The sequence below is a fragment of the Piliocolobus tephrosceles genome, chromosome 18 (genome assembly GCF_002776525.5).
Source record: "Piliocolobus tephrosceles isolate RC106 chromosome 18, ASM277652v3, whole genome shotgun sequence".
In the NCBI taxonomy this organism is placed as follows: domain Eukaryota; kingdom Metazoa; phylum Chordata; class Mammalia; order Primates; family Cercopithecidae; genus Piliocolobus; species Piliocolobus tephrosceles.
In genome coordinates, this window is record NC_045451.1 from 545,614 (window position 1) to 560,254 (window position 14,641).

A 14,641-nucleotide genomic window follows, 5' to 3' on the forward strand; every position below is an offset into this window, starting at 1 on the left:
GGGTGCCGGGGGCCGGGGCTGGGGAGCGAGTGGTTCACGGGGACAGAGCTTCAGGTTGGGAGATGAGAAGGGTCTGCAGAGGGTCAGTGGGGATGACTGCACAGAGCATTGTGGATGTGCTTAGCCCTATGGACGGTGCCCTTACAAATGGTTAAAATGGCACATTTTATGTGATTATGTTTCACCACAATTTTAAAAACACAGCGGAGGAGCCTACTGTTCTGGGAAGGACCTGCTCTGCCCTGCTGCTTTATTTGGGAATTCGGAAAGTTTCACCGTGGCTCCTTGTGACAGGAGGAGGTTGCAGTGAGCATCTGGGGCATGTAGGGCTCTTCTGTGGGGCCCCCCAGTTTCTCCTGAGGTGCCCTGATACTCTGCAGTCGAAAAGATACGGATGTGTGGGGTTTTGTTCTGATCCTCCTTTTTGAATGGGAAGGAGGAATCCCAGAGCCAAAGTGAGTGTGGCTGACGTCGCACAGGCTCAGAACACAACGGCAGCCTGTGCTTCGGACGCTGCAGGGAGGACCCTTGAGGCAGCCGCACCTGGAGTCCCTGCCCCAGCTTTGCCCAGCGCTGTGGCCACACGTGGCACCCTGCTCAGGAGAGAGCCCCGTGCTGCCTGCATGGCACCCGCAGCAGCGTTCCGGTGTGCCGGTTCGTACCGCGGTCCTGCTGGACTCTGTGGTCTACCATAGCGTGGTCGACAGCACTCCCTTCATCCCACGAAAGGCATCTGGCACTTAGTTTGAGAAGATGTCACTCTTTAAGTGCCACTAACCCAGTCCCCCACTTTCCACTCAGACTCCCATGTGGGACGGTCGTGGCTGTGGAGTGTCCCTGTGTCTCCTGGGTGACTTGGGCCGCCAGGGAACCCCTGGCCCAACGTCCGGCTGAAAACAGGCATAAAGAAAGTGAGCTTAACATTCTGACTGTTTCAGACAACGTGTTTCTCTTTGTGGGGGCAAGGAGGGCAGGGAGACACCTGAAAACATTTTTATTCATCAGCTCAAGTTGGTGGGTGGCAGAGTCATGTTGAGGGAAAAAAGCCAAACTCTGTAAAATATTTAGAGAGGTTTCTTCTGAGCCAAATATGAGTGGCCAAGACCCGAGGCACAGTCTCAAGAGGTCCTGAGAACATGTGCCCAGGCTGGCTTCAGACATTTAGGGGGACAGAAGTAACGGGCAGACGTCAGTCAGTACATGTGAGGTGTGCATGCGTTTGGTCTGGAAAGGTGGGATGACTCAAAGTGGAGCCTTCCAGGACATAGGTGTATTTGAAGGTTTTCTCACTGGCAATTGGTTGAAAGAGTTAAGTTATCTAAAGACCTGGAATCACCAAAAGGAGTGTCTTGGTGAAGGCGTTTTGGAGACCAAGGTTCTTATATAGATGAAGTCTCATAGGTGGCCACCCTTAGAGACAATAAATGGCAAATGTTTCCTCTTTAGACCTTTAGAAGGTGCTAGACTCTCAGCCAATCTCTTCAGCATCAGAAAAAGTCCTGGAAAAGGAAGAGGATTCTCTACACAATGTAAATGTCTCCCACAAGAGACAGCTTTGCAGGGCCATTAAAAAATATATCAAATAAATACATTTTGGAGTAAAACATTTGGATGCTTCCAGGGCCTGCTATCAGTTATGTGATGCTAGACTAGACTCAGGTGGGAATTTGGTATCTTATATTGCTACCTACAGCCTGCTTGTCAGCCTTAAGATCCCTGTTTTAAAGCTCATACTGGTCAGTTGTGCCTGAATTCCAGAGTGGGGAGGGTAGAATGAGGCATCTCCGGCCCCTACTCCCGCGCCAGCCTGTGCTTTGGAATCTGCAGGGATGACCCTTGAGGTAGCCACACATGGCCTGACCTCATTTTTCAGGTTTCTTTGAAATCCCCTTGACAGAGAGGCGGTCCATTCAGTCGGTTGGGGGCTTAGAAGTTTATTTTTGGTTTACAGTCAGGACAGCAGACACCAGTGTGGCAGAGCTGGGTTCTCCTCCTGGGGGGCCCAGGCCGTGAGGAGCAGCCGGCCAAACTTCCTTAAGGCAAAACACATGCTTTTTTTTTTTTTTTTTTTGGCATCAAACTTCCCAAGAAATATCACTACCCAAGTATTGTCACTGAAACTTTAAAGCTTGTAAAAACTTTTAGGTCAGAGTCCCTTATTTACCGTCCAGACTTTGGCAAGGTTCCCGGAGGTACAGATGCCAGCAAGTGGAAGCAGAACTGAGCCAAACTTTCTCATCTTAAATAAAAAACTAACGTTGAAAACATTTTGGGCTCTAGGTAGAGCCAAGCCCTAGCTGCGCCGCATCCAGGCACCGGAGCTTCGGGACGCATAGCAGGGCCGGGAGACCTCCAGGGAAGCCTGGGTCCAGGGCCTTCAAAGGCTCGGCTTGCTCAGAGCCAGGGCGACGGCTCCGAGCTGCTCTGCGTGGATGTGGGGTCCACACGGTTTATTCCCATTCGGGACTGGAGCCCGGGTCCCTGAGGGGGGGTGTCCTGGGAGGATCTCACTTCCAGGTCCTCACTGAAGTGCGCCAGGGTCACCGCTACCGCAGTGGGCACAGCCAGACCCGGGTTTCCACGTGGCCAGGGCCCCACCCGGCGCAGACCCCCGCGCAGGGACCACGCAGCTGCCCAGGCCCTCTGAGCGGGCGGCGCCTCCTCCCACCTGGAACCCACCAGGCCAAGCACCCCGCGAGTAGTTCGGAGCGCATCGTCCCCTCCCGGAGTGGAAAGGCCCCCGGGAGCGGCTCCTTCTGCCCGCGGATGGCGAGTGCGCCAGTGACGTTTCACAGCAGATTCGATCCCGCGGAGCTTTCCCAGGCGGAGAGCAGGGCCTGAGGCTGCACGGCTCTGGGCTGAGGCAGGAGCGCCCAGCACCGGCTCCAGGGCCCTGCGCCGTCTCCCTGTGTTCGTGGGCGCTTCCCAGGGGCCTCGTTCTTCTGCGTGGAGCAACTTCCTGCAGGAGCAGGAGTCCTTCCCGGAGACGCCCCCCGGCCGCCCATGAGCGCGGAGCCGTCGGCCTCGGGTGGGGAAGGCGCCCTAGATGGGGCGGCCTGGCTGGGGTTGCTCTTCCCTTCCCGCCCACTCGTGTCGGCGCACAGCGCCCCAGGCCCAGGCTGCGCCTCGGCAGAGTCCCCCTGAGACCTGGGGGGCCCCTCCCGAGTCCCCGACAGGCCCAGGCCCGGGGGGACCGTGGGATGCACCACGTGCGCGTCGCTCCCCAGCCAAGAGCTGGGCGGGCTGCAGGTCCCCGAGGCCCCAAGTGCTCTCGCGGCTCGCGGCGCAGGTGGCACCAGAGGCCGCGGTCTCGGGCGCGCGAAGTCGGAGCTGATGTGGGTGCTGGTGTCTCACTGGGGTGGGCCCGGGACCGCTCCTTCGAATTACAGCCGCGGCCACAGAGCGCCTTCCCCCGCACTCACCGCGGGCCGGGGCGGGCTGCGGCTGCCAGCGCGGAAGGAGGGCGGAGCTGCACCGGGAGATGCCCGCGCCCAGGAGGCCCAGCAAGGCCCGGCTCTGAACGTGCCTTAGGAAGGAAATGGACCCTAAAGACAGAGAGACAGGATTTTAAAATGCAGCATTTCAGAAGATGTAGCCCTTTATTAAGACCGTTTCACACCTTGCAGATGTTGGCGTGTTCTAGGCCAATGCCTTTCCCCCAAAGGGACTTGGTCACTCGGAGGCCTGGCCGGGCGCCCCGAGAGGCTCTGCAGGTGCGGAGGGTCGGTGTGGAGGCCGCCTCACTCGGAGCAGGCTGCGTGCTATGGGTTTGTTCATTTGGATTTCAGATCTTTTAGTGGCGGATTCTCATTTATTTTGAATTTCGGGTGGCTTTTCTGATGTTTCCGAGGAGTTTGTAATAGCTCTTTGAGCTTCATATGCTGCTTATTTTCAAAATCTTTTAAAATGCAAGTATAAACATCGAATTTAATTTGCCTTAGTTTCTTACCAGTTCCAAGCTAAAATATTACTACCAAATCCATGACCTCACTGAAACGTCTGCTTGTGCTTTAGAATATGAAAACATTGTGATGTGTGATGCAGGGACAGATGGGCCCGTCTGTGATGGCGCAGTTGAGAGGCGGCTCCCGGGGAGCGGTCAGGAACCACTGTCGCGGCCGCTGTCTCTTCATTCTCATCCCATTCCCCGAGGCCCTGAGGAATGGCTGGATTTGGATTTGTGTGAGTAGCTCCATCCCTGTCGTGGAGCGCAGGGGACAGCACCGCGGAGCCTTGACTCTCTGCGGATGTTAACCAGGGTTTGCAAGGAGGAGTAAAACTTGTCTCCGCCACTCAGGTGTCTCTCCCAGGTTAAGACAGGCGCTGGTCACTGCCTTGTCTGCCGAGAGCATATCCAGGAATGTGACCGTCCAGGGATGGGATGTGCACGGCAGAGCAGCAGTGCCCAGACACCATCTGGGAAGGAAAGCTCACTTTGTGGGAAGGAAAGCTCGCTGACTCAACGAAGAAGCACCAGCTGTGAGGCCCGAGTGAGCAGCGCAGACGCTTGAGGTGTTCATAATGGGACTGGACAAGTGTGGATGCCCTGGCTGGGACCCTAGTGCAACAAAAAGGGGGCAGGGGCCGGGTGGGCCTTTCTCTGCGTGGACTTCATTTTCACTGGAGGCCAGGAGGGGGCAGCTGGGTGGCCCAGGGAACAAAACCCAGCTGGCCACATCCAGGCGCTGTCCAGGAGTCACGGTCCTACAGGGAGGGAGGCAGACTGTGAGCCACACGTGAGTCATTGGGTCACGGGCTATGGAAGAAACTGGCCAGGAGTCTGTGGCTGGGGGCAGGGCAGCAGGGAGAAGCTCACTGAGAAAGTGACTTTGAGGGAGAGGCACATGGTGCATTTGGACCACCAGCGTGGAGAAGCTGGGCTGGAGCTGGGGGCATGTGGGGGCGAGGACGCCGGCCCAGGGACGAGGTTGGGTGTGCCAGTGTTCTGCTCAGGCCTGCCAGGGAAGATGTCTTCTCAGTCCTCTGCCAGCCACTAAGGAGCTCTCCAGGAGACATGGCTCCAGGAGATACTCACCCTGCCTGCTGGGCCTCTTGCTACATCCCCAGGGCCATGGGATGACCCGGGGCTAAGGGTCAATATGCTCAAAGGTCCATCCAGCAGAAAGGAAGCTCCTGGAACCTTGGGCTGCCCTGTAAGGCGTTGCTTGGTGGGGGGTGGTTCCCTTGGGGTCACTGGGAGTGCTGTCCAGGATCCTTCCCAAGTGGACCCACTGGAGAGGGTGCTGTGCCCCCATCAGCCTCCTCCAGCTGGGGATGCACACAGCCCAGCAAGATTGAAGGCAGCTGCCAGCAGGGCTGACCGACATGGGCCAGGGGACGTGAGGCCACAGTTCACCACCACCATCACCATCACCACCACCACCACCAGCGCCATCACAGCCATCACTGCCATCACCACCACCACCACCACCACCATCACCATCACCGCCATCACCACCACCACCACCATCACCATCACCGCCATCACCACCACTGCCACCGTCACCACCACCGCCATCACCACCATCATCGCCACCACCACCACCACTGCCACCATCACCACCACAACCATCACCACCACCATCATCACTATCACCACCACCACCACCACCACCACCGCCATCACCACCACCGCCACCGTCACCGCCACCGCCATCACCACCACCACCAGCGCCATCACAGCCATCGCTGCCATCACCACCACCGCCATCACCACCACCATCATCATTGTCACTATCACCATCACCACCAACAAAATAAACCAGAGAAGAGTTGTTTAAATTAATGTATATAATTTAAGACCTGCACCAAAATGTATTACAGATGAATTAAAAGTTAAAAATTTCGAATTGAATTATAAAACAACTAGAAGAAATGAAAATGAATGCTTTTCTGACCTGGGGATGGAGAAAAGCTTTCTAAACATAGAAAAGGAAAGAACAATGAAGGAAAGGCAAGAAGTCATGAAACAGCATAAACAAATTTCACAACTGCAATAATCTGCAAAAAATTTATACAATATATTAAATCAAAGTTACTAGTATTCATATATCAATCAGGAAAGACTGACAATCTTATTAAAAATGGACAAAAATAGACATTGAAACTTTATTTAGAAGAGCCCTAGATGTTCCACTTCAACAGTAATCCCAAGCTGCAGATGGGAGCAGCAGTGAAATCCCGTTCTCGCCTGGAGTGCTGGGTGAGGAGGACGGGCACGGGCGAGGGATCCTCGTGGGTGGACCTCAGCCACTCCGCGGGGCAGTGTGAATCCCAGTGCTAGCCACATCTGCATCCTGCTGCTGTCCTAGGGCTCGTTCTGAGGGATGATCAGAGACAGTCACAGAGGCTCACGAGTGAGGCTTTCACTGCAGTGTTACGATTGTCACCAGTGGCACAGGCTTCCCCCAAGACGGAACAGCCCCCGGACGGTGTCCGAGCCGCATCACAGAAGCGCTAGCCCTTGAAAGTCGTACTTTCAAAGAAAGTGCAGTGCCATGGGGTGCGCATTGTGCCTTTGAGTGAAGAGGCTGACACACAACTGTACATACAGCACGTATGATTATCTGTGCAATCAATATAATACTAAGAACTGATACTTGGTAAGCATCCGTGCAAGCCCTGGGTAGGCTCGTCATGTAGGATTTCACAACCAGCCATGGGGTAGCCCTCACCTCTATGTGACACACGTGGAGAGGTTCACTGACTTGCTCAACTCTACTGTTTGGTGTCCAGATTCTGAGCCAAGCAGCCTGACTTTAGTGTTTTCAACACAACTTTATCCTGTCCTCCTGCGTACACACACACACACACACACACATACACACACACACACAGAGTCATGCTCACAGTTGGAAGGACATCCACAAAAATGCTAACATGAGCCATGGATGATTTCTAGTTTCTTTCTTTTATTTTGTCATCCTTTACAAATTTGTGTAAGAACATGCCTTATTTTTCTGAGGGGAAAAAAACACGTTTTAGCACAGACCTGAGGAAGAGTTTTTGGTTGGGTATGAAGACTCCGGAACCTCGCTGGGTATGTGGGTGACTTTCCAGCTTCGAGACTCATCTTAGGGAGCCCCTAGGTTTCCCCTTGACTTTTTCTTGTTCAGCACTTGGGTTTAAAAGTTCGCTGGCCACCGACGGGCTTCCTGAGAGGGGAACAAAAGGCCCGATGGGAGATAAGAGGCCTTGGCTCACCTCGCCAGCCTCGCAGTCTACATCCTGTGGGCCCAACACTCACCTGTACGCAGCCCGCCACGGCCTCTTGGCCACAGACCAGGCCCTGCAGCCATCAAGCCACATCCGATGCCCCCCAGGCCCTACAGGCCCTGGAGCTCGGCTCGGCCGCCCAGCACATGTAGGGCACCAGGCTGTGTGGTTTGCAGCTGACCTTATTACCACTCTGAGACAGGCTGCCATTCTGGATACTCAGCTATTTCTTAATGCTGTGTTCAGTTTTAAAGGGCATGGACATTACTCAAAACAAGTTGTTTTCTTTTTTTTTTTCTTTCCTAAAATGATTTTAACTCAACGTTCTCTTGCATGAAAACTCACAAGCAGAAGCTTTACCTAAGGGCATCCTTAAAAGAAAATGCAAACTGGCCTGGCCAGATTGGCTCCAACTGTCAGAGCCAATGGCAGGAGGACACACGACCCCACCACCATCGTTCATCACACCAAGCACAGGCGCAGACGCACACACATCCACACACAGGCACACACATGCAGGGACACACGCACACACACAGGCACAGACACACACAGGCACAGACAGGCAAGTACACACACACGCACATGGTGACTACATGACTGATGGTTCCCAGTGGATACAAATCTCTCTGAAAAAATCACTAGCAAGAAATAATAACCCAGACCTGGCTGGAGTTCCCGGCTTGCGTGGAATAAGGTCTGTGACCCACGGCTGGAACTGTGAGGCTGTGGTGCCATCGGGAGACGGCATCTCAGGCCCTCGCTGCGGTTTTCATGGGTTTTAAACCACACTTCCCTCTGCTCCTAGAACACTTTATTTCTGTGAGGCCGAGGCGCTGGCCTTGCCTTTCACAAGGGGGAAACTGAGGCCCAGAATCAGCAAGTATTGTTGTGACTCGCTGAAGGAGCCGCTTGTAGAATGTAGTGGCCGATGGCCAGGATCCGACCCAGTGCCAGGGCCCGAGTGTGCGTGTGGATGGCCTGCCCAGAACGCTGACGCTGCGGTGTGATGAGGCCGTGAGCGGCATTAGTTCCAGTCGGCATGTGCGTCTCATGTGGGACGCAGATTTACAGATGGTCCCTCTGCTCACCAGATGCCTGGGTCAGCCTGGACAGCGTTCTGGTTTCGTTTCCAGAACCTCTCAGCCCAACAGCAGGAGGAGGCTCTCGGAGACGCAGCATCACCGACCTGGCGCTCGTCCTAAATAGGATCTCGGGGTGATGACGACTGGAAATTAATAGATTCGTTTTCCACAACCCAGCCAGCCTCTTCTCATCCCTAGGAGACAGACACATGCAAAAATAACAGGGGGGTTACCAACTGCAGGCGAAGGTTCCAAACAATGAGCCATAGCCCTTGCTGGGAATCCCACCTCGGGCGCTGCTGCCCTCAGGAAAACCGTTTCTCTGTTGGAGGCTGGTCCCTTTCAGCGTCAGTTTGTGCTTGGATGTGTCTATTTTTATTTTTATTAAGGCTTGTTCCGCAAACAGCAGTCCCTAGTCCTGTACCTCACTTTCCATCTTTCCAGACCATTCACTCCCACATTTCTAAACTGGTTTTCTCAGCATTCACCTCCATCCTCTGTGGAACTGGCTGCTATCGCTACCTCTGGGCAGGTTAATTTGGGGCATCACCTGTCACCTTCCACAGTAAACATCAGCTCCCTTCCCACGGCTCACCTCCTCCATGCCTACCCGCACCCCGCCTCCCCACACTCCGCCTCCCCCACGCCTCACATCCCCGCCCCCTTTCCATTGACAACGTGGAGACCAAAGATTGATGGGCCAGGACTGCGATGACCACACACACACCAGCACCACCGAGCCCCTCACAAACGATGATGACTTTTCTTGCAGTTTTCCGTTTTCCTGAAATTAATAATTAGCTTTTTGCATCAACTTTATTTTCTGTGTATATACTAATGGAACCCCAAGTGTCTCAGTCTCCTCTTACGTTGTCTTGGGCGCTTGTTAATTTGGCTTCCTGATGATGCGTCTCCCACGCCTCTAACTCACTTTGTTCTGGGGGTGTCCGGAGCCCATCCCACAGGGGGGATGCTGACAGGCCCCTCGCTCTGGGGGTTCCTCTGTCGCGGCCCCTGCCTGGGGCTTCCCTGCACTCGATGGACAGTCTGGTGGGGGCGACGTGTCTGGAAGGCTGGGATCGTGCCCTCGTTTGGGCTCCCTGAGGTGTCCTTGAGATGCTGGACGCTGTTCTCTGGGACCCTCCAGGTCTCTGGAAGGTGTATGACCCGCTCCTTCTATGGAGGTGCTGCCCGGGCATCGTCTCCTGTGCCGTGTGGGCCTGCCAGCTCCTCCTGCACCAGGACCCGCGTCCTTCATCCTGCGAGGCTGTCCTTGTGTTGCTGGTTGTGGTTTCTCCCTTTCTGTTGTATCTGCTCCCCACTCCGGAGCGCCCATCCCTGCAAGGTAGCCTCTGGACGGGTCCTTCGGCCCCACCTTCCATCCCAGCTTTAATCTTTGTCTTCAGGCTCCAGTTCCTGGTGCCTTCACCCCTCGGCGCTTCTGCAAATTTCCTTCTTTTCTGTGATGGTTCCATTGTGAGGACTGTGGGTCCCCCTGTGGGAGTGTGGGTTCTGTCCACAGCTCATGACGGTGACGCCTCTCCAGGGTGGCCGCGCTGATGCTGTGCTCTTCTCCCGGCGTGGCTTCCGTTCACTTCCACATGATTTTGCTTGTGTTTATTTTCATGCTGGAGAGTTTGCCCAGGTGTTTCGACAGATCTGCGTGTCTGCTTGTATTCTGGAGCTTCCTTTTCAGAGGGCTGGATTTCCTGGAGGAGAGGCTCTCCTGCTTGGGAGCAAGCGGGGAAGGTGGCTGGCCTGGCGTTAGGCAGAGGGACTCCCTCCAGAGCTCGCGGCTGCCCAGGCCCAGGGGCCGCTTCAGTCTCTGCACAGACGAGACAGGAAGGGAAGGTGGCCCCAGGAGGTAGGGGTGGGGAAGGGTCTTTAGCCTGTGCAGGCCCCTCCCCACCTCCAGCCCTCCCCCAGGCATCATCCTCGGCCCGCGGTTCCAGGGGCTTTGGGGTTCAGGATCTAAATCAGGGTGCCCTGTCCCCACTGCTTTGTCAGAGTTGTTTCTGGGGTCCATAGAAATGCTGGCCCCAGGTCCCTCCACTTTGTAGACGTCTCTGCCTGGTTCCCCTTGTGTGAGCTGCTTTTGTTTTACAAAATCTCTTTACTGTACTTGAAGTTCAGGAGAGAACAAAAGTAACTGTGTTTTTCTCCGCGTCCTCACCCAGCAGAGCTGGTTCTAAGAGCGCGTCTTTACAGCACCTGACCCAGACAACGGATGAAAACAACATGGTCTGCCCTCATCCTCGCCGGGTTCTGGAAAGTTCCCTCGGCCCAAATGCCTCCTCCCTCACTTTCCCAGGTTCCCTGGGCCTGAAGTGTCCCTGAGGCTGTCACCTCTTCTGTGACACCTTCCCTGCTGCTTCAGACACACTTACTTGTGCCTGTCACCCCCACAACACCCAGAGTCCTGTCAGCAAGGACCCCCCGCGGGTGCTGGGCAGCTCTGCTTACGTGAGTTCATCTACACAAGCCTCCGGTGGCATTGAGAGCAGCAGAGCCCAGTTGCTCTCCAGGGCCGTTGGAGACAGGCTGGTGGATTTGTGTGTTTAACTTGAGTTGAGGGTGCTCCTAGCGTAGAAAACACCTCAATGACCTTCTCACTGCGATTTCCCACCCAGTCATGCTGCCTTCGGAAACACAAAGCCCCGTATCAGGCCCCATGGACGCGCCCGGCCTGAGTCTCGGGCAGGGTTCACTGCGGGGAGCACCACGGTCTGAGATACTGTGAGGGTGCAGGGAAGACACGGCACAACCTGGCTACAGTCAGGACGGCCTCAGCCTCCAACCACGTTCTCCAGGAGCAGACAGATGTGTGCCCAACGCCTGTGCCTCACCTGTGGGAATTCCAGATCCTGGCCGACCTTCCTCCACCCCAGCAGAGTGGGGGCGCAGCCCGGGCTGGTGTCCCCTCGCAGCCCACTCTGGAGGTTGGGGGCTTGCCCGTGGGAGCCGTCCCTGGAGACATCGGTTCCCCAGCCCTCTCAACGCTGAGTGGCCGTGTAGAAGCCTGGGGGAGCTGTGCCTCCCCTCGTGGACCTGGCTTGGGGCTCGCCTGTGCTGCTTCTCCCCACTCTGACCCCTCCTTGCCTGCACCCATGTTCCTGGGGAGTGACTGGTGGGGCCCCTCTGCTCCCGAAGTGTGAGCCCTTCCTCCTCGGGGGGCCAGGCCAGTGTTACCTCACTTGAACCCCAGCTCACTCGCTAGCCCCGGGCTGACTCATTTCAAGCTGAAGAGAGCAGGCTTCAGCCCTGATCTGGGAGTCGGGCAGGAAGACTGACACCTGCTTATTTGGATGTGACAAACGGGTGTCCCTGCGCTTGCTGCTCTCAAATCAAGCGTGCCTGAGTTCCTGCAGGGCCTCTGCAGGGCCAGCTGGGCGCAGTGGCCCGGCGACGTGTCCGGTGGCCTCCCTCGTGCGGGCGGGATGTCCACCCCACTGTCTGTCCATCAGAGCCCTTAAACACAGGCTGCTCCCAGTGCAGATTCTGGAGGTGGGTGGAGAGCTCTGGAGGAAACGCGATCCGTTAGGCTTAATGCTGGGACAGCGGCTCTGCCCCAGGGCAGTGGCGTGGGCTGGGGGCAACAGCTGCAGCGTGGGTGTTCGTTCTCTGGTTCCCATTGATCTGTTTCAGTTTCTGCATGAATCTTCTGCAATTAACAAATTAGTGTAAAAAACATTCTTCTCCAGAACATGACAGAATCTCTCCCCAAAGCCCTGTACTGAGGGCTTTATCCACCTGGAAATGACTCGAGTAAGTTGGGGTTACCAGACTCTAAAGCAGCCGATGAGTTAATTGATTAAAATCTGGCCTAATTCCAGAACAGATTATAAATAGATCACATAGAATAAAATGCATAAAATAAAATAAAACCAGAAAGTGGGATGGAGGTTTGAAGCAAGGGGAAATGTCACCCACGGGTTTGCAGCATGTGTGGCTGGGCTGAGAGCCGGGGCCTGAGTGGCAGGGAGGAGGGTGGCTGGGTTGCGCTACTTAGAGAAGGGCCGTGCTTTGCTGCAGCAGACATTGCTCGTGTGAGGCGCACGCAGAGTGGCTTATGTTCCAAAACGCCCCGGCAGGCGTCCCGCCAGCCCTTCCCTCAGGAGCCAAGTGCCCCTCCAGGCAGCACCCTGTACGCGTCTCTGTTCTCGCCGAGGCTTTTCCTCGGTGGCACACGGGCCGCTGTGTTGTCAGGGCGGGTCCCTGTCGCTCAGGCATGAAGTGGATGGGCCCCTTTCTAGACACGGAGGCAGCTGGACAGGACATGGAGTGAGTCTTCTTTGTATTTTGTAATAAGGGCATTGCAAGAGCAGCCTGCAGATGCAGCCGGCGATGAGGCCCTCCAGAGGCAAGTGTGGCTCAGCCTCAGCACCGCGTGGGACCTTGAGGCTCTGCCCGATCAGCTCTTTGGACATCTAGAAAAAGTCTGCCTACAGAAAACCCCATCGCTACAAACTTTAATCTGCTTGGAATTTGCATCTTACAGGCTTCCAAATTAACTTTCCAAAATGGTCTCTATTCTAGGGATGGAAGCAGCCCTTCTCTTGCCCATGGTTTGAAATGTGGCCTGGGCCACGTGCCCTGATCTCCAGGTGTCTCTGGGCTGTGTCCGCTGTGGCTCTTTCCGTCCATCTGCTCTCAAGCTGCTCCCACACTCTTTCCAGGACTGTGCCTTTCTACATCTTTGTGTCCATAGCACAAACTCTCCTTTCTTTCATCTTGTTTTACTTTTCTTATTACTTATCCAAGAAAAAAAAATGATGTTTTCAAGTTCCAATGCAAAGGAATAAACACACTCAAGTTTTAATCATTGTCTCCCAGCTGTCGACAGAAATGTGACCTGGGAGTTAATCACTCAGGGAGCCGGCCTGACCAGTCAGCGGCAGGAGGGCTGCTCCCCAGACACCCCGGCTGCGTGGCCCTGCACCTGCAGTGCCTTCCACAAGAATACGGAAGGAGGAACTTCCGGTTTTTCTTTGAAAGAGGAAGCTTGGATCAATCATGGGTATTTTCAGTGAGTTTATGATTTCTGCTTTCCCCCGAAATAGCTCTGTGCTGCTGAGACATGCAAGCACCCCTGGCGGAACACTCAACGCGGAAAGTCCCCGAAGCTCTGAGTCCCACATTTTCAGTTAACAGCTCCTTAAAAAGCAGATGAGTGAAAATCTTCAAGACTAGCCATGGTGGGCCTCTTGAATTGGAGTTGCAACCCTCGTTTGCTCTCACAAACATATTGTTCTTGTTATTATTTAAATATTCTCTTACTGCAGAGAGTTAGGCTTTATAAAGGAACCAATCTCATAAAATTGACTTTCCTGTGGAGGATATAAAGTCCTAATTAACAGTCTTTATGCACAGAAAAATAAGTGCTGCAAGGGTGGCATCAGTGAAATTCCTCCTCTTAGGAATCTGCAAATAGCCAATCTGTACAAGCCATACGGCAGGACTTCCCTGAGAGAAACCATTTAGTGCTTCCTTTAGCCTAGGCAGGATTTTCAAGGTGGTAGGAAATTGAAGTGTAACTTTCAACTTTCACTGAGCTGTATCAGTCAGATTGCTGACCATTCAAACTCACTTAAATAATAATGTAACAAAGGGGGTCTATTGGTTTCTGTAGCTGACATCCAGAAGAGAAGCCTTCAGGGAGGGTTTGATCCAGCAGCTCAGCGATGTCACCAACCACGTGGTCTTGTTTAATCTTCCTATTCTGCGTTATCCTGAGACTGGTTCTTCCTGACACCACAAAGTGGTTTCTGACAGTGCCTCGGGACCATGAAGTGAGGGTCTCCTTGTCCAGGTGCCAGAAGCCAGAGCGTGGACGCGCAGTCAGACTGCGCTAGTGTTAGGCCACATCTCCAGCCCCAGCTGACCGTTGAAGGTGGGGAAGACCATGTGCAGTGCGACACCCTGGAGCTGAGCAGGGGCCGGCTTCGCCAGGGCACAAAGCGTGGAGCGGGGTTCAATCTAAGCACTGTTTAAATATTCAGGGCAAATCACTGTCTCCACCAGGAGTAGAAAAATGTGGAAATACCTTTGAGTGGAGGCTTATAAATAATTTATTACTTATCGATACCTTCCATCTAAATGGCAGGGCCAATGACTTGTGGATAATTGAGTTGCAAATTCCGTAGACCAAATCCGTAAAGCCGGGCATGTAGCTCATCCCTCCCCGAAAATCCCAGAAAATTTGGCCCTGAAGTGTGGCCCAATGACTGTCGTCAGTGCCAGGGTGTAGGGCCGAGTCCTGCAGTCTCTGCTTCCTACTGTATACACCTCAACGCCATGTCTGCAGGAGCCCCTCTATTACCTACTGTATACACCTCAGCCCC

General features: G+C 54.5%; 1 protein-coding gene across 3 annotated transcripts in view; it reads left to right on the forward strand.

Moving 5' to 3' along the window:
* Positions 1-14,641, forward strand: part of LOC111551033 — a 48,129-nt gene that overhangs the window by 26,334 nt on the left and 7,154 nt on the right. The gene's annotated exons all lie outside the window — the stretch shown is intronic.